The sequence below is a fragment of the Zea mays genome, chromosome 1 (genome assembly GCF_902167145.1).
Source record: "Zea mays cultivar B73 chromosome 1, Zm-B73-REFERENCE-NAM-5.0, whole genome shotgun sequence".
NCBI classification, from domain to species: Eukaryota; Viridiplantae; Streptophyta; class Magnoliopsida; order Poales; family Poaceae; genus Zea; species Zea mays.
In genome coordinates, this window is record NC_050096.1 from 286,819,923 (window position 1) to 286,840,981 (window position 21,059).

At 45.1% G+C, this 21,059-nt stretch overlaps 1 long non-coding RNA gene across 10 annotated transcripts; it reads right to left on the reverse strand.

The window, feature by feature from the left end:
* Positions 1-6,517: 6,517 nt before the first annotated feature.
* On the reverse strand, positions 6,518-8,964 carry LOC109943552 (uncharacterized). 10 transcript variants are annotated; one of them, XR_002266574.1, is made up of 7 exons: positions 8,852-8,964; positions 8,507-8,764; positions 8,331-8,431; positions 7,965-8,167; positions 7,475-7,579; positions 7,246-7,401; positions 6,804-7,057 (listed from the first exon to the last, which is right to left on the reverse strand). It is a non-coding gene; the product is annotated as an uncharacterized lncRNA (long non-coding RNA). The 10 variants fall into 10 exon arrangements; XR_002266575.3 differs by adding an exon at positions 6,518-6,779 and having other exon boundaries at positions 6,909-7,057; positions 7,246-8,167; XR_002266573.3 differs by adding an exon at positions 6,518-6,779 and having other exon boundaries at positions 6,886-7,057; positions 7,246-8,167.
* Positions 8,965-21,059: the final 12,095 nt, after the last annotated feature.

Genomic DNA, 21,059 nt, shown 5'->3' on the forward strand with positions numbered 1-21,059 from the left:
TACCCCCTTATTTTTGTAATGAACACTTGGTCTGTAATAACTATTTGATGCATGCATGGCTTGAATGCCATAAACTCTTTTATGGCTTGAATGCCATAAACACTTTTATGATGTGATGAGACGAGCTCTCATTATTGTAATAGCTGTAGAATTTTTTTTTCTCATATCATATGCTATGCAATAATGAGCTTTATTGTGCTTTTACTCTTTCTATTCAATTATGCTTCATACCTCATCATTTTTGTGTATGATGTTGATTGCTCTCTCTCTAAATATGTTGCAAATTGACATATCAAGTCAATGTTAATATCGCAAAACTCATGCACATATTTAGGGGGAGCCACACATACACAAAAGATCTTATATCGCAAGTACTTGTAATTTATAATTCTTATTTCCATTCTAGTTTGTTTTGGCATCAATCACCAAAAAGGGGGAGATTGTAAGTGCAATCAACCCTAATTGAGGGTTTTGGTGATTAATGACAAAACAAACTAAGATTCTAACAAGTTTGCTCCTAGTATGTACACAGTATTTCTACAGACAGGAGAAGCACAGATCTTACGAGCATAAAAGTATAAAGCACAGCGGATTTAAAATTCCACATCAAATGGCGTGCTCCAAGTGCTAAGAACCAACGGCGGTGCTAAATTTATAATTCTTGAGTCATAGGAATCGCCGTTCAATTAAGAGGGATCCGCGACGGTTAAGTAAGTTGTGAAATGAGCCAAGTTCAAAATCTTTTGAAAACTCCTTGGAGATCATTTTCCCAGATCATGAATGCCCTTGAGAAAAACAAGTTTTACTTCTCAGCAAGACTCCCCTTTTGTTCTCTTCAAAATTCTCAAAGTTTGGTTTCAGCCCCCAAAACCGGTTCAACCGGTCCTGAAACCGGTTCAACCGGTTTTGGTACTATTCACCTGTCACCTCTGCTCTGACCTGTCTGACAGTCAGAGCTGTCAGAAAAAGTCGCAGCAGATTTTTTCCAGTAACCGGTTGAGCCAATTTTTGTCCCTACTCAACCGGTTTTGAAACCGGTCGAGTGTCCGGCTGAGTAGCCCAGTGGACCGGGATCCCCCTGGTAGAAACCGGTTCAACCGGTTTGAAAACCGGTTCAACCGGTTTTTGCCCATTTCCTCCCAACAGCTGCCAGCTTTTGGGGGGTCCTTTATATACCCCCTCACACACTCTCTCTCATTAACTCTTACCTCTCCCACGAATTCCTGGCTGACCAACCTTCAAACAAGAGCATTCACTTCGCCTTTCACACCCGCAATCGCATCTCCTTCAATCATTTGAAGGACCCTTGGTGTGAGGTGAACTCGATCGAACTCGCTGTCGATTCCATCTCGATTCTCCCATTCTCTTGTTCTTGAGCTCATTGCAAACTTAACCGTGTGCGGATTTGTTACTCTTGGAACCTCGTGTTCCTTGACAGTTAGAGGTTGCTTGGGAGTCTCCAAATTTGTGGACGACCCCAAGAAGTTTGTATCACCCGCTCCTTGAGCAGATTTGAGAAGAGATTCCCTTGACCTTTGTGGTCGGTTTGTGGAGGATTAGGGTTGGAAAAGACCCGGCCCTTTGTGGGTTCCTCAACGAGGAGTAGGACACCTTTGTGGTGGTTGCCGAACCTCGGGTTATATCGCGCGTTCTTGTGTGTTCTTGTCAAGTGCTTTATATTCGGTAGTTGGTTCATATTATTCATTTAAGTCGTTTTGTGTAGGGCAAATCTTTAGCTATATTATTCACTACTTCGCACTTGATCAATAGATTATCAAATTTAAGTTGAGCGGGTTCAAACTTGTTCAGTTGTGATTAAAATCGACTGAACCGGTTTGCACCTGTGCAACTTTAATTTAACCTATTTCGAAGTTTTTAGTGAAATTTTTCAGGTGCAGCCTATTCACCCCCCCTCTAGGCTACTTTCAGAGACGCAGGTCCAAGGGTGTCGTCACTTCTTGGCATGCCAAGGTGGTTTTCTCTGTCGTGATCCTCTTGATCGATGTGGTAGCACTCGCGAGTTAGGTCGCAACCCTCATCGTCAAGGCTGTGACCATCATCAGAGCAGCCGGAGAGGCAGTGGTCACATGTGGACATGAAGTCGCGCATGGCACTGGGATCACGGAGCCCGGAGAAATTCCAACTGACGTCGGGCTCGTCCTCTTCCTCGGAACCCGCGGGTCCGGAGTTTGAGACGGCCGTCAGTCGGTCCCAAGTTGACCACATATGGTACCCCGGAAGGTCAGGATATGCCCTAGCGAAAGCGCTCACCGAAGCAGGGTCGCTTGGCGGATCGAAACTGAATCTAAAAGGGACAGGGTGGAAAACGGACGGTACCTCTTGGTTGATGGACGGTGGCGAAGTCGCATCAGGGATGAACTGCACCGTTATCTCAGGTACGAGGCTAACGCCCAACAAATCCTTCGTGAGGGTGCTGGCTTCATCAGCCCGCTTGGAGTTGGCACGTGGCGGGGAAACGACGCCCGTCGTTGTCTCAGGTGCGAGGACGACACCCGACATGTCCCCCGCAGGGGTGCCGGCGTCGTCGACTCGCTCTGGCTCGACAGCCGACGAGGTGCCGCCTCCTGCCTGGCCACGGTTGCCCCGTCTCCTCCTCCTCCAGCGAGGAGGGTAGCGGGGCAAACCCCGGTGTTCCTCTTCTGTCGCAGGAGGAAGTCGTCGTCGAGTTCGCCTTCGCCGGGCGAGCCGACGACCATCGTTGTCGCCGTGCTGCGAGGGAAGGAGTACCATGTTGTAGCTACCGTCGAGGGACATGAACTCGAGACTCCCAAAGCGGAGCACCGTCCCAGGTTGAAGAGGCTGCTGAAAGCTACCCATCTGGAACTCAACGGGAAAGTATTCGTTAACACGCAGCGAGCCCCTACCTGGCGCGCCAACTGTCGGCGTTTTGGACCCGGGGGACCCTCAACCGGACCGACTAGTGAATTTATTGCTGCGTGTCCCTGCCCAGATGGGTTGATACAAGATGGAACACAAGAGGGAAATGAGGCTTATGTTATCTTGCACCGGGGTGCTCGTAGTAGGGGTTACAAGCATTGCGGGAGAGCGAGAACGAGTGAGAGAGAGAAGGAGAGGGTTCGGCCTTGAGGCGAGCTGTCTGCGGCTGCCTCTACCGCGTCTCTCCTACTCTGCCTGCCTCCGCTCATCTGCGTCGTGCGTGCATGTGTTCGTACGTCGCGCGTTCGTCCCCCCCTCTCCTAGGCCCTGGACATCCCCTTTTATAGATACAAGGAGATGCCCAGCTGTACAATGGGGGTGTAGTTATGTGCTAACGTGGCTGGCAGGGAAGTGCCTTGAGCCCTGTACATGTAATAAGGTGGCCGTCGGAGAAGTGCCTTGAGCCCTGTAGAGGTACCAACATGGCCGTTGGAGAAGTGCCTTGAGCCCTGTAGAAGCATAGCTGGTGGTGCGGCATGGATCTTGCTGACGTTTCCTTGCTTCCGTATGGGGTTTGAGAGCACCCGACGTCATGGGCGCACGCGGGGAACCATCATTATCTGTTACCGGAGTAAATTAGATGGGACACCGGTCTTGTTCCTTCGTAGCCTAAGGTGGCTAGCTAGGGATAGGGTAATAATGGGTCCCCAGTAGCGTAGTTGATATGGGGCCAAGGTCGGGCGAGGCGGCTACTCCTCCGAGGCCGAGGCTGAGGCCGAGGCCCAGGGTCGGGCGAGGCGGAGACCTTCTCCCGAGGCCGAGGTTGAGGCCGAGGCCCAGGGTCGGGCGAGGCGGAGTCCTTCTCCCGAGGCCGAGGCTGAGGCCGAGGCCCAGGGTCGGGCGAGGTGGAGCTCCCTGTTGCGCCCGAGGCTGGACTCAGGGGAGGTCGTGACTTGCTGTTGTCAGTCTTTCCCTGGTGGCTGGCACAGTTGCCGGAGCGGGGTGAACAGCGCTGTTTTTCTGTCAGAACGGTCAGTAAGGGGGGGCGAAGTGACTGCGGTCACTTCGACCTTGCCGACTGAGGCACGCGTGTCAGGATAAGGTGTCAGGCGATCCCCGTATTAAATGCGCATGCGACACGGTCGGTTGGTAAGGCGATTTGGGTGAGGTCGCTGCACGACAAAGTCTGCCCGCGCTGGGCTTTGGGCGAGCCGAGGGTGTGTCTGCTGACTGAGGGGACCCTCGGTCGAGGCGTGAATTCGTCCGGGACTACCATCCTTGCCCGTGGCTGGGCTCGGATGAGGTCGCGTCCCTTGGAGACGAGGCCTGCACTTTATCAGTCGTCTATGGTTTGTTCTGAAGATGTTTTCCGGCCGGATTAAGGAGCATTGGGGGTACCCCTAATTACGGTCCCCGACAAATATAGATCACAAAGAAGCACAAGAGTAAGGGAGGGAAAGCAACGCACACAAGACTCGAATCCGCAGCACACACACGCACACAAGCCAAGACTTGAGCTCGAAACACAACACAGGGAGTTCACAACTCAAATGGAGCTCAAATCACTAACACAACGAATCAAATGCGTGGAGACGGAGTCTGGGAGTCTTAGGATGCTTAGTGAATGCTTGGTGTTCTGCTCCATGCGCCTAAGGGTCCCTTTTATAGCCCCAATGCAGCTAGGAGCCATTGGAGACCAACTTGGAAGGCAAATCCTGCCTTCTGTCGAGTGGTGCACCGGACAGTCCGGTGCACCACCGGACAGCTACTGTAGCAGTCCGGTGCGCTATCTCTTTTCTTTTCTAGAAAAGCCGACCGTTGCGACCATCCGACCGTTGGCTTCACCACGTGTCACCCGTTGATCACGCAGGCGACCGTTGGCCGCGGGCGGCTCCGACTCACTGGACAATCCAGTGTGCCACCGGACAATCTGGTGAATTTTAGCCGTGGTGCTTTATCCTTTTCCTGAGAGCGACGAGTTCGTCGCCGATGTATTTGGGCGCGGGCGCTGAAGACTCACCGGACAGTCCGGTGCGCCATCGGATAGTCCGATGATTTTTAGCCACGTCGCCCAACCGATTCCCGAGAGCGGCCAGTTCGCACCCGAGCCAGCCTGGGGCACCGCCGGACACTGTCCGATGCACCACCGAACAATCCGGTGTGCCAGGCTGGTGCTGGTTTTGGCTATCCTGAGCCATATCTTCTCCAATTCAAATCATTTTTTTCTCGGCAATGTTTCCTGGCACCTCAATGCATATGTTAGTACTCAAAACAATTTACTAAGACCTGATACATACCTTTTTCTTCGATTTTCACTTCTCACTCATTTAGCACATAAGAACTAAATCAACGACAGAACGGAAGGATAATTGAGAATGATAATTGCACAATGACGACACTCATCCAATCATGGGGTCGAGACTGAAGAACCATTTTTTGCTTTCGGTCATGTGGCGCGAACAGAAGGGCTAGCGGAAGCCGATCCAAATAATTACTAAGACATTCAATGAACACTTTTAAAAGGGCTATAATCAAAGAGATAAAAAAATTGTTGATGCATTTATACTAAATAATTAGTAAGACATTCAGTGAACAATTTTAGAAGGGCTATGATCAAAGAGAATACTGCAAGGAAGAAGCAATATATGAAGAGATGTGATCCACGAAGAGACGCATGGCTGACGTTGCGCTTGCCTATCATATTGCTATGCTTAGCATTAATACCAGTGCCAACAGCAACCTGAAGGGCTAGTTTGGAAGCCACAAAACCGAAGGGGATTGGAATCCTCCTCCGGTTTTTGGACTCCCAAACTAAGCGAAACTAGCCCGAAAGGGGCCAACAGGGGAAGAAAATCTGGGAAAAACTTAACAGCGTAGAATAGTTGTGCAAAAAAAAACAAAGGCACAAATGGTGCAATGCTAGAATTTCCGAAAATTAATCTGGAAGGAGAATAAGCAAGGGAGATGTGATGTCCAACCAGCAGTTCTAAACACAGAAGTGCAAACTGAAAGTCACGGACAGTGTAGTTTTACATTACCTCTTATCATGTCATGACTAAGCAAAAGTATGTGATTTCTCATCCAACGGGAAACAGTGATCTTGAAGATTTCCAGTTATCTTCGTCTTGCTTTCCTTACTGTCATCAGCTAAGAACAGAATAATAGTTTTGTGATTAAACAATTCTATGGGATTTATCCTGTCCACGTTGTAGCGTATAGAGGTTACTATGAAATAGCAAAATTCTTAACTACCCTAGTTTCAAATAATGGGTCCGCCACTGGTTCCCACCATTGTCCCTAAAAATGTTTGTCTATTTCTATACTAACTAGTACGATGCCCGTACTTTGCGACGGCACACAATCATATAATGAATTAACTATTGAAGGACACATGATATCCCAATTTAATTTCGTTCCATAGAAGAGGGACTCTATAATATTTATTTTTTATCTACCACAATGGTTACTGGTTCTCGTGTAGATTGTTTATACATAAACTTATTCATATGCTTGTGTTCACAGATCTCTTCCAAGATAACAGATCAGGCCTAACCACTCTGATACTGAACCTCATTTTTGGTAAAGTCGTGGTGTTCGAAATTCTGAAAAGAACCACATAGAGAATGAAGGCATCACGTCTACTAATGCAGTTACTGTGTGCACATCCAGTTTGCTTGAACAATTAGAAAAAGAATTCTCAAATGCTACCTACCTCACATTGTAGAGTTCAGATATATGAAGCAGAAAAAGGATCAATATACAATCAACTCTTTGGTGGTTCTATATCATTCATTGTGTATGAACATACAATATACCAAAAGCAAGTGGGTAGATAATGTTTCGTGTATGAACTACTGAAAGCTTTCTCTTATTTCTCTTCACTGCAACAAATATCCAGCAGAATATTAGCTTTAGAAAGAGCAATCAGGAAATCGGTAGTTTGAACCGGTGGTGTCTGTACTTCAAAGAAAATAGAAAGAAACTTACAAGCAAGCCAAACCCAACCAGACCCCAATAGTTGTAAGGCTGAACGAATAAACTCTTCCCTAAAATTAGTAAACAAGCCAAAATCCTTTTCAATCTGCTATAGCACACCTCCCTCAGGTAAGCCACCACCTTCTGGTTGCATCGATTCCCAGAAAAAGTGATGATTCGAGACCTGCATGTTAGAAAACATAAGCTTAGAACTCCCAAAACCATCCTACTATTGGCGAAAGCACAAATTGCAGTTTTTTTGAAAGAAAGCATATGACAGACATAATATGAGTAGTGCAAGCAAAATAGAATGGACGGGGTATCATAAACGAGTTAACCGTGCTGCATTGTTATACTCTGGTAATGGATTACCATTGTTGTGGGCTTCTTTTATCAGATCGTCCAGGGTGTATATACATACAGAGGGCTGGTAGCCAGCTACTTATTCAAGCCATCCACGTAATCTTGATGGTGCTTACCCTAGTGAAGTTCAACTGTTCTCTTTCTCATGTAAGGTTCCAGAGCATCCTGGACATTGTACCAGAGAACAAAGTTTAACAAAGTTAAAATTTGGATATTCCTTTAATGACAGCACACAAACCTTCTGAGATTGGCACCAACAAGCTTACAGACCAGTTTATATGGCAGAGTCGTGAGACCATAATAAGAAACAACTTTCAAAAATCTTTGAGATAGACCACCCTGCCTGTGCAATAAAATCAGGCACAAATAGCACACAATCTCAAAACACATGTCTGCACAACAATTTCAGTAATCCCCACATGCATTAAAAATTAAAATATGTGAAGACGACAGCAGAAGCTCAAACAAACTGTGCCTTATTAAATCGGAAATCAATTGACTTCAATTCAAGGACCAAGCATTATAATGGCTAGGCAGCTCGGCAAGCCTTGCATCTTGCCACTTTGCTGAGTCACAGCGCAGCGCCATGGTGAGCAGCATACTGTGTCCTGGGTGGGGCACACAGGGCAGCACCCTAGTAAGCGTAGCTCTGCCATTCGCACAAGCGAAAAGAACAGGAATGCAACGAGAAGGGAGTAGAAGAAGAAGGGTGCAGTAAAAGGTCCCACATGGCTCATCGGGCGCAACTGCCTCTGCTGAAGCTTCACACCTGCCGTGGCTTGGGGAGGCGGCAGAGGTGGAGAGCTGAAGCCGCCATTTTTTCTGCACCGCGCTATCCAAATCCACCTCGCAGAAGGAGGCCAAAGCCGAAATTTCACCCCACAAGTTTGTGTATGACCAAACCATTTTCAAAAAGGACGTCGTGCTCCACCTAGAGTGCCGACGAGCCCGCTGTCAGCGTGCATCATTGAGGTGGATTTGCTCCACGTCTTCGGCGCATCGGGGCGGGGAGGGGGCACCTCGCCACATCGGAGCAGGGGCTGGGGGCGGGTATCATGCAACGGAGGACCAGGGAGGACGAGAGGTGGACTTACCAAGCTGCCATGGATTCACCGATCCATCTCGCGTCGCGCAAGGAAAGGGGCAGGCGGGCGCTGTTGGGGGAGCGGGGCAAGGCTGCCATGGCGTCCTGCAACTTGAAAAAGGATAGAGTATTCAGAGACATCAAATTACTTGCATAACATTCCAATAAGATGAGTTAACATGGTACCTTCCCATCTGCAATTATCAACAGGACTTGGTATTGTCCACCACTTTGCTTCACATTGGTGCAAAGGGTGTTGATCCTGTTAAGAATTAGTGTAAACACATATGAACAATGCAATTAAATGGATGAACAAGGCATAACAACTTCCGAGCTAAACGAAAATGTGGTACAAGTTCCCTGCATTGTCCAAAAGTTTCTTCAGATCCATTACAAGGTTTCTCGTCAGGAGAGAAACAAAGACGTCTTGATCATGCGTTGATGCTGAAAGAAAAAAGTGCATGGTGAATTAGGATGTATAGACATTATGAAATAGTGTAAGAAACAATCAGTCGTGAATGAAATCATTACCATCTCCAAATCCGAAACATGGAATCAGATTATCTTCATCGAATTTCGATAGTGTTCGCCCAATAATCGAGATGCCTTGTTCATATGGATTTGGTGTGTTGGAAGGAGAATTTGCCTGGTAGAATGAAGGAAATCATTAGCAGGAGGTGAGGCATTTCATCAAATTGTAAGACAATGAAATAAGACAAACAGTCAGCAAGGAAATCATTAGCATAATATGTTCCCAATCAGAGCTTCAATTGAAGGATTTAGATAATAGTTGGTTTAAATTTATCGCCTGATAAATTACCAATTATCAGATACTCAGACTTAATGGCTCTACCAGCTAGCAGAAACGTTTTATGCATAGATGGAATGCCCTCATACGTACATAATCATTTTGTATGCAATCGATTCGAGCTGAACCATGATTAGGAATATTACACATGCTAGACATATCATTAAAGCGGTAGAATCGAGATATAAGAAACATGATGAATTGCACAATGGAATAGTTAATACACTACATATTTGTTGACTAAGCTAAAGGCAATTCTGGATTAGAAAAAACCATGAAGTGATAAAGGCAAGAGATGAGGTAGGCCAGGTTTACTAAATTTAGTAAACTACACTACACATTTGTTGACTAAGCTAAAGAAAATTCTGAATGAGTTTTAAATCCATAGAAAATTCTGAAAGGTACATCACTCTAAGTTTCTCTAGCTTCATCGCTGCTATAAAGTATTATTATATTTAACTAAACACTATTATTAAAGGCAGTGGTGGTTGCAATAGGAATTAATTATAGATGTGGCAACAGAATTAGAAACAATAATAAAGTAGATTGCTTTCGGCTCCAATCATATGAATAGTTCTCCAATCCTATAATGAGTAATAAAAATTTGGGACAAGTGCAGACTAACAATAGTTCTACAATGAAAAACAATTACCTTTGTGTTGGGGGTATGCTTCGTAGTCGAAGATCCTAAAGAAATAAACACCTTCAGCAGATCCTCTCCAAAACAGCGCCGAAGCTATCAACTATAAAGCTTCGGTACAGTGACATGTCTCAAGACGAAGGGGTAAACCGACTTGAAGATGAAATGACTTAAAGAACCATGATATTCTGTGTTATTATTATAGTTCATTGTAAAGGGTATAAATGTAATTATATACAGGCTGTGAACTGTGCCTATAAATAGGTGAACAGTACCCCTGTATTGTTCACGTGCTCTCCTGTAATCACGCATTGGGCATTTGCTTTTGCTTCACGCTGGTATTTTTGCTTTTCTTCAAGCCGAAGGTACATTTGTAATTTGTTATCATTTTTACAATAGTGAAATAGAAATGAGTTAATAATAATAATCATGTGTTCAAATTACTTTACATATTTTTTACCCTTCCTCATTATTTGATGTGTTTATGAAGGTATAACCTTCATAACCTTCGTCCGGAATTCATTATATCCCGAGGGAAATAATGCTTCGAAGGACGAAGGACTATAATATTTAACAATTTCTATGTTGTCTTGTTCTTGATTCATAGCATTTGAGAACAAGTCCCCAACATTGGCGCCCACCTCCGGTGAACTCACTTCCACTTTTTTGAGCTGATGGCTTCGATCAAGAATCAAGCTGGAACTGCTTCGGCCCCGAAGCTGGTTCTCCCGATAACAGGCGGTTCATGCTCAGAGCCGGCCAACATGAAACAGAAGAAGGAGGCACAGAGAAGAGTACAACATGTAGGGGTACAAGGACCCTTCATCAAATCAAGATGGTCTCACATCCCAATTACCTTTTCTCAAGAGGATCTTTAGCTCAAGAATTACCCACACAATGATGCTATGGTTATCTCTTGTGTTATCAAAGGATTTCTGGTCCATAATGTTTTGGTTGATACAGGCAGTGCAGCAGATATTATATTTGCTAAGGCCTTCAGACAAATGCAAGAGCCCGAAGACAAGATTCATGATGCTACGCACCCTCTTTGTGGCTTCGGAGGGCGACAGATTGTAGCGCTTGGTAAGATTACCATGCCAGTGACCTTCGGATTCGTTAACAACACAAGGACTGAGCAAATTGTGTTTGACATTATTGACATGGAGTATCCTTACAATGCTATCATTGGTCGCGGAACACTCAATGCTTTCGAAGCAATTCTTCATCCAGCATATCTTTGCATGAAGATACCTTCGGATCAGGGACCTATTGCTATTCATGGGAGTCAGGAAGCCGCCAGAAAGGCCGAGGGGAATTGGACTGACTCAAAGGCAATCCACAACATAGATGAAGCCGAAGCTTGTGAGCAGTACAAGCATAAAAGGGAGAAGGCTGCTTCGGCCGATCAGCCGAAACCCATGCTTTTATGAGAAGATATCGTAGAGCAGAAGGTGCTGCTAGGATCTCAATTGTCTGAGGAACAAGAGAAAACCTTGATAAGATTCTTGTTCAACAACAAAGATGTCTTTGCATGGTCAGCTAATGATCTTTGCGGAGTTAACAGGGATGTTATTGAACACTCGCTCAATGTTGATCCATCCTTCAGACCCAGAAAGCATAGGCTTTGGAAGATGTCTGATGACAAGGCCGAAGGTGCTCGGAATGAAGTGAAAAGACTTCTCAGTGCCGGAGTTATCAGAGAGGTAAAAAACCCAGAATGGCTGGCTAACACTGTTATGGTAAAAAAGGCCAATGGTAAATGGAGGATGTGTATCGATTTTACTGATCTCAACAAGGCCTGTCCGAAGGACGAGTTTCCATTGCCAAGGATAGATTCCCTAGTTGATGCAGCAGCTTCATCAGAGCTTATGAGTCTGCTGGATTGTTATTCAGGCTATCATCAAATTTGGATGAAGAAGGAGGATGAGCCGAAGACCAGCTTCATAACCCCTAGTGGAACATATTGTTACCTTCGGATGCCTGAGGGGCTTAAGAATGCTGGAGGAAGCTTCAGCAGAATGACAGCGAAGGTTCTTCAATCTCAGATAGGCAGAAATGTGCTAACTTATATTGATGATATCATTGAAAAAGCACGAAGCAAGAGAATCACATTACTGGTCTGCAGGAAACCTTCGCTAATTTTAGACAGGCCGGTTTAAACTTGAATCCAGAAAAATGTGTCTTCGGAGTGAAGAAAGGGAAATTTCTTGGCTGCCTAGTTTCAACAAAAGGGATTGAGGCTAATCCAAATAAAATCGAAGCTATCCTTCGAATGGAATCACCAAGTACAAAGAAGGGGCTCAAAGATTGACAGGAAGACTGGCATCTCTCAACAGATTCATATCTAGATCAGCAGAGAGAAATTTACCATTTTTCGAAGTGCTGAAGTCAGCCGAAGTTTTTCAATGGGGACCAGTCCAGCAAAGAGCCTTCGAAGAGCTGAAGCAATATTTGATAGACCTAACAACGCTAACTCCACCAACGCCAGGGGCTCCTCTGTTGTTATATGTGGCAGCCTCGTACTCAGCGGTAAGCGCGGCACTTGTCCAAGAGAAGCTTGAAGGGCAAGTCAAGAAGCAAGCTCCAATATACTTTGTATCTGAAGTTCTTAGTTTATCAAAGAAAAATTATACAGAATTGGAGAAGGTGCTATATGCTGTTTTGATGGCTTCCAGAAAGCTTCGGCATTATTTCCAAGCATACAATATAATTGTCCCTTCTTCACAACCATTGAAGGACATTATGAGAAATAGAGAAGCTACTGGAAGGATTGGAAAGTGGGCTGCGGAGCTTAATGAATTCTGCATTGATTATGTGCACGGATCTTCGATTCAGTCCCAGGCGTTAGCCGACTTCATTGCTGACTGGACGCCAGGGGCTCAGGTAGAAGAGGCAAGTAAAGATGCCGAAGCATGGACAGTATTCTGCGATGGTTCTTGGGGAACCTTCGGAGCAGGGGCAGCCGCTGTGTTGGCCGCACCCTCCAAAGTTAAAACTTGCTACGCATCAAGACTTGATTTTAGCTGCACAAATAACATTGCTGAGTACGAAGCTTTACTTTTGGGTCTTCGGAAGTTAAAGGCAATGGGAATCAGAAGGGCGGTTCTTAAAACTGATTCCCGGGTTTTCTTTGGTCATATTGACAAGAGTTGTAAGGCAAGAGACCCGAAGCTTGAGAAGTATTTAGATATGGTTCGAAGGATTGAAGCTTCCTTTGAAGGGTTTTCTGTAAAAAATATTCCTCGAGGAGAAAATGAATATGCTGATTTGCTAGCCAAGTCAGCAGCACAGGGGCTGCCCTTACCTTCGGAAGTATTTTTTGAAACAATAAAAGCACCTTCGGTTGAACTTCTTGAAAGAGCGGTCCTCAACATATCTCCTGTTTATAGTGAAGACTGGAGAACTGAGATCATCTCCTACCTTAAGGGTAATTTCCTTTCAGATGACGAAGCTTATAACAAGAGAATAGAGGCAAGAGCTCGTCCATATGTAATAATAGAAGGGGAGCTGTACAAGCATGGGGTCTGCTCTCCGTTACTCAAATGTTTATCCAGAGCCGAAGGTATAGAATTGATGAAGGAAATACATGCAGGCCTGTGTGGATCTCACATTGGATCTAGGCCTTTGCTGGGAAAAGTTTTTCGCCAAGGATTTTATTGGCCAAAAGCAGCTTCGGATGCAGCGGAGTTAGTCCAAAAGTGCGAAGGTTGTCAGAAATGTGCAAGAGATCAAAAACAACCTTCGTCTCTAACTCAGTTAATACAACCCACTTGGTCGTTGCAAAGGTGGGGCCTTGATTTGTTAGGTCTGTTACCACCAGCACAAGGGAACTTAAGATATGTTGTAGTGGCAGTGGAATATTTTTCTAAATGGATTGAGGCAAAGCCTTTAGCCACAATAACTTCGGTCACTATTCAAAAGTTCTTCTGGCAAAATATTGTTTGTCGCTTTGGAGTACCGAAGGCTATTACTGTAGATAATGGGACACAGTTTGATTCCGAAGCTTTCAGAGAATTTTGTGATCAAATTGGCACGAAGATCCATTTCGCATCAGTTCGACATCCGGAGTCAAATGGGCTTGTTGAAAGAGCTAATGGCATCATAATAGCAGGAATAATGAAGTTAATCTTCAATCAGCCCAGGGGAAAGTGGCCAGACGAATTAATCAAAGTGGTGTGGAGTCAAAACACAACAATATCAAGATCAACAGGCTTTACGCCATTCAAACTATTGTTTGGTGACGAAGCAATAACTCCGGAAGAAGCCAAAGCAGGATCAATAAGAATAGTAGCTTCGGCAGAAGGCGAAGCTGAAGCTGATTACTCTGTGGAAAAAGATGCTATAGAGGGGATCAGGCTTCATGCTATGGAAAACATCAACAAATACCAAGCTGAAACAATAAAATGGCGTGATAGAAAGGTTAGGCTAAAGAACATCGAACCAGGACATTTTGTGCTTCGAAGAGTAGCCAACCCAGAGATAGTAGGCAAATTACAGCTGAAGTGGGAAGAATCTTTTCTGGTAGTATCTTCGTCAAGACCCGGTTCCTACAGGTTGAAGGATATGGACGACAACGACATTCCTAGATCATGGAATGCGGATGAGCTTCGGCGATATTATGTTTAGATTGATGTAATCTTTTCTATTCTTTCTTGTGGCACCTTTTTCCTTTCCAAAGGGGGAGAAAGGTTTTTAATGGGGCCACAACATGTAATTTTTCTTTTCCTTATTTCAATTCTATAAGAGTGATATCCCCCCAAAGATGTAAATGTAAAAGCTGACAACGCACCATCGAGTGCAATGGAAAAAGAAAAGAAAACAGGGAGAAGCTCAAAAGTCGTTCCCAAGGGAATGCAGAGCTTACAGCGAAAAATAAACGCTGATTCCGCCGAAAGTAAAAGGCGAAGAAGCTCCTAAGGGAGGCTTACAGCGAAAAATAAACGCTGATTCCGCCGAAAGTAAAAGGCGAAGAAGCTCCTAAGGGAGGCTTACAGCGAAAAATAAACGCTGATTCCGCCGAAAGTAAAAGGCGAAGAAGCTCCTAAGGGAGGCTTACAGCGAAAAGTCAGCGCTGATACACCAAAAAATAAACGGTGAAGCCGAAAAATAAGCGGCAAAGAAGGTTTGAGTCATTCTCAAGGGAATATGGCTTCGAATATGTATTTGAACATTCATTTGCACGATACATTACATCATGACATTTGCATTCATAAACATTCACTTAGACATACATAGGATCATCATCAGCATAACGTACAAACATGCTTCGGTCCCAAAAGGAAGGCAATCTTATGCTTCGCTGTGTACGCAAAGAAGGGAAGGTGTTTTTCGCCTATGGCTCAAAAGTATTAATTTCGTCCACACCAAAGCATTTCATACATGGACGGAAAAGTAAGATTATATTACAAAGTAAAACTCAGATTACATCATATTTTATACAAGTTATTACAGGAGTTTTTTGAGCTACTTTTACAAGACTATTCAAGCTTCAACACTATCTCTGGAGCTTCGTTCTTCTACTCTGCAGCTGCAGCTTCGGTCTGGTCAATCTGTACGAAAGTATTATAAGCCAAATTCAAAAATTCAAAAGAAAAGGTAAGGATAAGGTATGATTTTGTTACCAGCTTGAGGTGACTCCGAGCTTCGTCACCAGCTTTGCTCCGACCACCCTTTGTCCATACTAACTTTATAAATCTGTTTGCAATACTTCGAGCCAGATTTGGAACATCATCTAAGTCTGCCGGTGACAGGCTGAAGTTGGGTCTATTAACAATCTTGCCGTGTTCACAGCCAGACTTCAAAAAAGCAATAGCTGTGCCCCGAGAAGCTGTCAGGGCACAAAAGTCGCTATGCCCAGCTATAACTTCGTCAAGATCATTAATTTCACCTTCAATGTGCTCGAAGGCACCAGGCAGGTCTTCGGGCGAAGGAGTAAACTCTTCACTACTGGCTCCGGCAAAATGGAACACTTGCTTTAGCTGATGAATGCATCGAGTGCAGAACTCCAAACATTTATTTTGAAGATTTTTCAAAGATTCTTTCAATTCCAAGTTTCTTTGAGTTTCGGCTTCAAGCCTTGCATCAAGCTTCAGTTTCTCTTGTTCAAAATTTTCTGACTGGGAAAGAAGCTTCGAATTTAATTCTGCTATTTTTGCTTTAGCATCCACTAATAAGCCTTCGGCTGTTTGTAGCTCGAGGTTTTTCTTCTCAATGGCAGCAGATTGCTCCTTTATTTTGTTTTCTAAATTTTCAATTATAACTTCTTGCCTTTTATCCTCTAAATCTTGTTGCATTTTTAATGCCTTGCTCAAAAGCATGCTCTATGGACAAGTAGCCTTCGTTAGAAATTTTTTTTCGTACCACAAGTAATAAGAATTAGACACAAAATGTTTACCTTGAAATTAGAATAGAATAAACTGCCGATAATATGCTGTCGACGGTAGCGGCTGATATCCGCTTCAAGCTTCGGGAAGCGGATACTCTTCGATAAAGTACCGACAACCTTCGCACTGGTTTGGTCTCGTATACAGCCTAACCCTTCATCATCAATACCACCAAAGAGAAGCACCCCCGGCCGATATCCACAAGATATAGCATACCCTTTTAATTCCTCTTTTTCAGCTTCAGTCAGCTCCTGGCCAACTAAGTTTCGGAAGTCAAAAGTTTCACCTTCCGAGGTATCTTCGGTTATTCCTCCTTTTTCGGGTTTGGCAGCCATGGTCTCTTCGGTGGCTGCAGCAGTTTCTTCAGCGGCCATGTTCAGCAGCATTTTATCTATATTAGCGGCTATGCTCTCTAAATTAATACCATCGGAGTTAGCATCTTCGGCTCTGGCCTCTTCTGCGGCAACCTCCGAAGGTACAGCTTCAGTAGCTGTCATGATTTCAATTGCCGGCATCTTCAGAGTTGGAGCTCTTGGTGGTGTTGTTTCAATCACTTCAGTCACGGTAACAATCCTTTGTCTTTTTGGCCTAGATGCCTTTGCCTTTGCGGGCTCCTTTTCATTATGAAAAAGCTTCGTCAGATGAAGCCCCAATGGACTTAGTTTGACAGGCAAAGTTTCAGTCATTACCTTTAGAATTTCCTCTATTTCAGCATCAGAAGATGTCGCATAAGTCTTTTCTTCTTCATCAATTGATTTTTGTTCTGGGATTGATTCCTTTCTTTTCTTCGAAGTTAACACTTTCGATTCAAACTTTTCTTTCTTCTTTTTTGATTGATCTTCGTCGTCTTTGATCAAAGAGCTAGCTACTCTTTTCCTTTTCTGCCCTTCGGCACCCTTGTCGAGTCGCTCATAATCAGGATATTCAAAGCCTATAGCATCAAGCACTCTGTTTAGCCTTCGTTTCGGCCGGGTGCCGAAGGCTGCTGTCATCAATTGATCCTCCTTTTTAGAATAGTTCCCAAGAATTTCAGTGCACATTACTTCGATCGTTTCGAGCCATTCTTGGCAGGGTGCTTTGAAATATTTCTTGAACTTATAGTGGTAGGGCAGTCGAACAAGCTCCCCCTCTTTCTTCTCTTTTTCAAGCTTCGGCATAGCCCATTCCTTCATAGTTGAGAGCACCTAGAGGGGGGGTTGAATAGGTGATCCTGTAAAACTTGAAAACTTAGGCCACAAAAACTTGGTTAAGTGTTAGCACAGTAAATGCCAAGTGGCTAGAGAGGAGTCAAAACACAATAACCACAAGAAATCAATCACAGAGATGGCACGGTGGTTATCCCGTGGTTCGGCCAAGACCAACGCTTGCCTACTCCACGTTGTGGCGTCCCAACGGACGAGGGTTGCAATCAACCCCTCTCAAGCGGTCCAAAGACCCACTTGAATACCACGGCGTTTTGCTTGCTTTACTCAATCCCGTTTGCGAGGAATCTCCACAACTTGGAGCCTCTCGCCCTTACACTTGAAGTTCACAAAGAAGCACGGAGCAAGGGAGGGATTAGCAACGCACTCAAGACAAGAAATCACAGCAACACCACGCACACAAGTCGCAACGAGAGCTCACAACACAACTCAATGAGTTCACCACTCAACTAGAGCTCTAATTGCTATCGCAAAGAATCAAAGGCGCGGAATCGATGTCTTGGTGCTTAGGAATGTTGTAGGAATGCTTGGTGTCCTCCTCCATGCGTCTAGGGGTCCCTTTTATAGCCCCAAGGCAGCTAGGAGCCGTTGAGAGCAATCTAGGAAGGCTGATCTTGCCTTCTATCGACTGGCGCACCGGACAGTCTGGTGCACACCGGACACTGTCCGGTGCTCGATTCCCTTCCATAAATGGCGCAGTCGACCGTTGGCAGCCAGAGGGCCGTTGGCGCACCGGACATATCCGGTGCACACCGGACAGTCCGGTGCCTCCTACTAGCCGTTGGCTCGGCCACGTGTCCCGCGCAGATCGCGCGGCCGACCGTTGGCCCGGCCGACCGTTGGCTCACCGGACAGTCCGGTGCACACCGGACAGTCCGGTGAACTATAGCCGTACGTCGCCGATGAATTCCCGAGAACGACGAGTTCGCCTGTGAACGGCCCACCGGACAGTCCGGTGCACCACCGGACAGTCCGGTGAATTATAGTCGTACACCGCCGTCGAAGTCCCGAGAGCAGCCTATTTGCCAGAGCCAGCCTGGTGCACCGGACAGTGCACCACCGGACAGTCCGGTGCTCCAGACTGAGCAAAGTCTTGGCTGCTCGAGCCAAGGCATTTCCAATTGGATTTTTCCTGTTTCCAGCACTTAGACACAATACATTAGTCTCTAAAACAATGTACTAAGTCTGAGAAACATACCTTTATCCTTGATTTGTACTTTGTCCACCATTTTATACTTAGGCACTTGTGTTGGACACTAAACCACCAAAATACTTAGAAATGGCCCAAGGGCACATTTCCCTTTCAATCTCCCCCTTTTTGGTGATTTATGCCAACACAACATAAAGCAAGTAGAACAAGTACAAAATCAATTCAACTAAGAACTCAATATTGTTTTGATTCAAATTTGACATATATGGATCACTCTATGCCACCACTTGGTTTGTTTTTGCAAATCAAACTCAAATTTCTATCTCTAAGTCAAACACACATGTTAAGACATAAAGAGAGTCATTCCAAGAGAAATTGATTCAAGATTTCAAAAACTCCCCTTTTTCCCATAATCAACACTTCTCCCCACACGAAGCCAACCTTTGACAAGAGAGACAACAAAAGAGTTTTGACAAACCAAAAAGCTCTATTCTACTATTTTCAAAATCTCTCAAGTGGTAGCTGATCCATTTATCGCTTTGGCCTTTATTTTCTCCCCCTTTGGCATCAAGCACCAAAACGGGATCAATCTTGGCCCTTTAACCCCATTGCCTCACCAAAATCTTCAAATGAGAACACAAAGGCAATAAGAGTATAAAGATGAACTTGGAAAAGTTACTCTTTTCATCGGAGTGCAGTGGAAGTCTTGCATGGTCCAAGTCCACCTTTTCCCTTTCAATCCTCCTTTGAGGCTAAAACAACCAAACTCAAGTACATGGTTAGTCTCAAAGGGTCAAGTTGTAGCACAGCTCCCCCTAAATATGTGCATCACTTGCAAAACGGACTTGTGAGGTCCAGGGAGTGTTTGTACAACTTGAGCACCACAATAAGCAACAAAATGCAGAATGAACATGATCAAAGGCATAAACACATGTATGCTACAAATTCAATCCAAGTTCCGCGAATCTAAGACATTTAGCTCACTTCGCAGCCTGCAAAAGGTCTTTTCATCTAAAGGCTTAGTGAAGATATCGGCTAGCTGGTTCTCGGTGCTAACATGAAACACTTCGATATCTCCCTTTTGCTGGTGGTCTCTCAAAAAGTGATGCCGGATGTCAATGTGCTTTGTGCGGCTGTGCTCAACAGGATTTTCCGCTATTCGGATAGCACTCTCATTGTCACATAGGAGTGGGACTTTGCTCAGATTGTAGCCAAAGTCCCGGAGGGTTTGCCTCATCCAAAGTAGTTGCGCGCAACACTGTCCTGCGGCAACGTACTCGGCCTCAGCGGTGGATAGGGCAACAGAAGTTTGTTTCTTATAGTTCCACGACACCAGGGACCTTCCTAAGAATTGGCACGTCCCCGATGTACTCTTCCTATCGACCTTACATCCAGCATAGTCGGAGTATGAATATCCAATCAAGTCAAAGTTAGACCCCTTTGGATACCAGATCCCAAAGCAAGGCGTAGCGACTAAATATCTCAAAATTCGCTTCACAGCCACTAAGTGACACTCCCTTGGATCGGATTGAAATCTAGCACACATGCATACGCTAAGCATAATATCCGGTCTACTAGCACATAAATAAAGCAAAGAACCTATCATGGACCGGTATGCTTTTTGATCAACGGACTTACCACCTTTGTTGAGGTCGGTGTGTCCGTCAGTTCCCATCGGCGTCTTTGTGGGCTTGGCGTCCTTCATCCCAAACCGCTTTAGCAAGTCTTGCGTGTACTTTGTTTGGGAGATGAAGGTGTCGTCCTTGAGTTGCTTCACTTGGAACCCAAGGAAGTAGTTCAACTCACCCATCATCGACATCTCGAATTTCTGCGTCATTACCCTGCTAAACTCTTCACAAGACTTTTGATTAGTAGAACCAAATATTATGTCATCGACATAAATTTGGCACACAAAAAGATCGCCATCACAAGTCTTAGTGAAAAGAGTTGGATCGGCTTTCCCAACCTTAAAAGCATTAGCAATTAAAAAGTCTCTAAGGCATTCATACCATGCTCTTGGGGCTTGCTTAAGTCCATAGAGTGCCTTAGAGAGCTTACACACGTGGTCGGGGTACCGTTCATCCTCGAAGCCAGGGGGTTGCTCCACGTACACCTCCTCTTTGATCGGCCCGTTGAGGAAAGCGCTCTTCACATCCATTTGGTACAACCTAAAAGAATGGTGAGCGGCATATGCTAGCAATATACGAATTGATTCTAGCCTAGCCACAGGAGCGAATGTCTCCTCAAAGTCCAAACCTGCGACTTGGGCATAACCTTTTGCCACAAGTCGAGCCTTGTTCCTCGTCACCACTCCGTGCTCGTCCTGTTTGTTGCAGAACACCCACTTGGTTCCCACAACATTCTGCTTGGGACGTGGCACCAGTGTCCAAACTTCATTGCGCTTGAAGTTGTTGAGTTCCTCCTGCATGGCCAATACCCAGTCCGGATCTAGTAGGGCCTCTTCTACCCTGAAAGGCTCAATAGAAGAGACAAAAGAGTAATGCTCACAAAAATTAACTAATCTCGAGCGAGTAGTTACTCCCTTGCTAATATCAC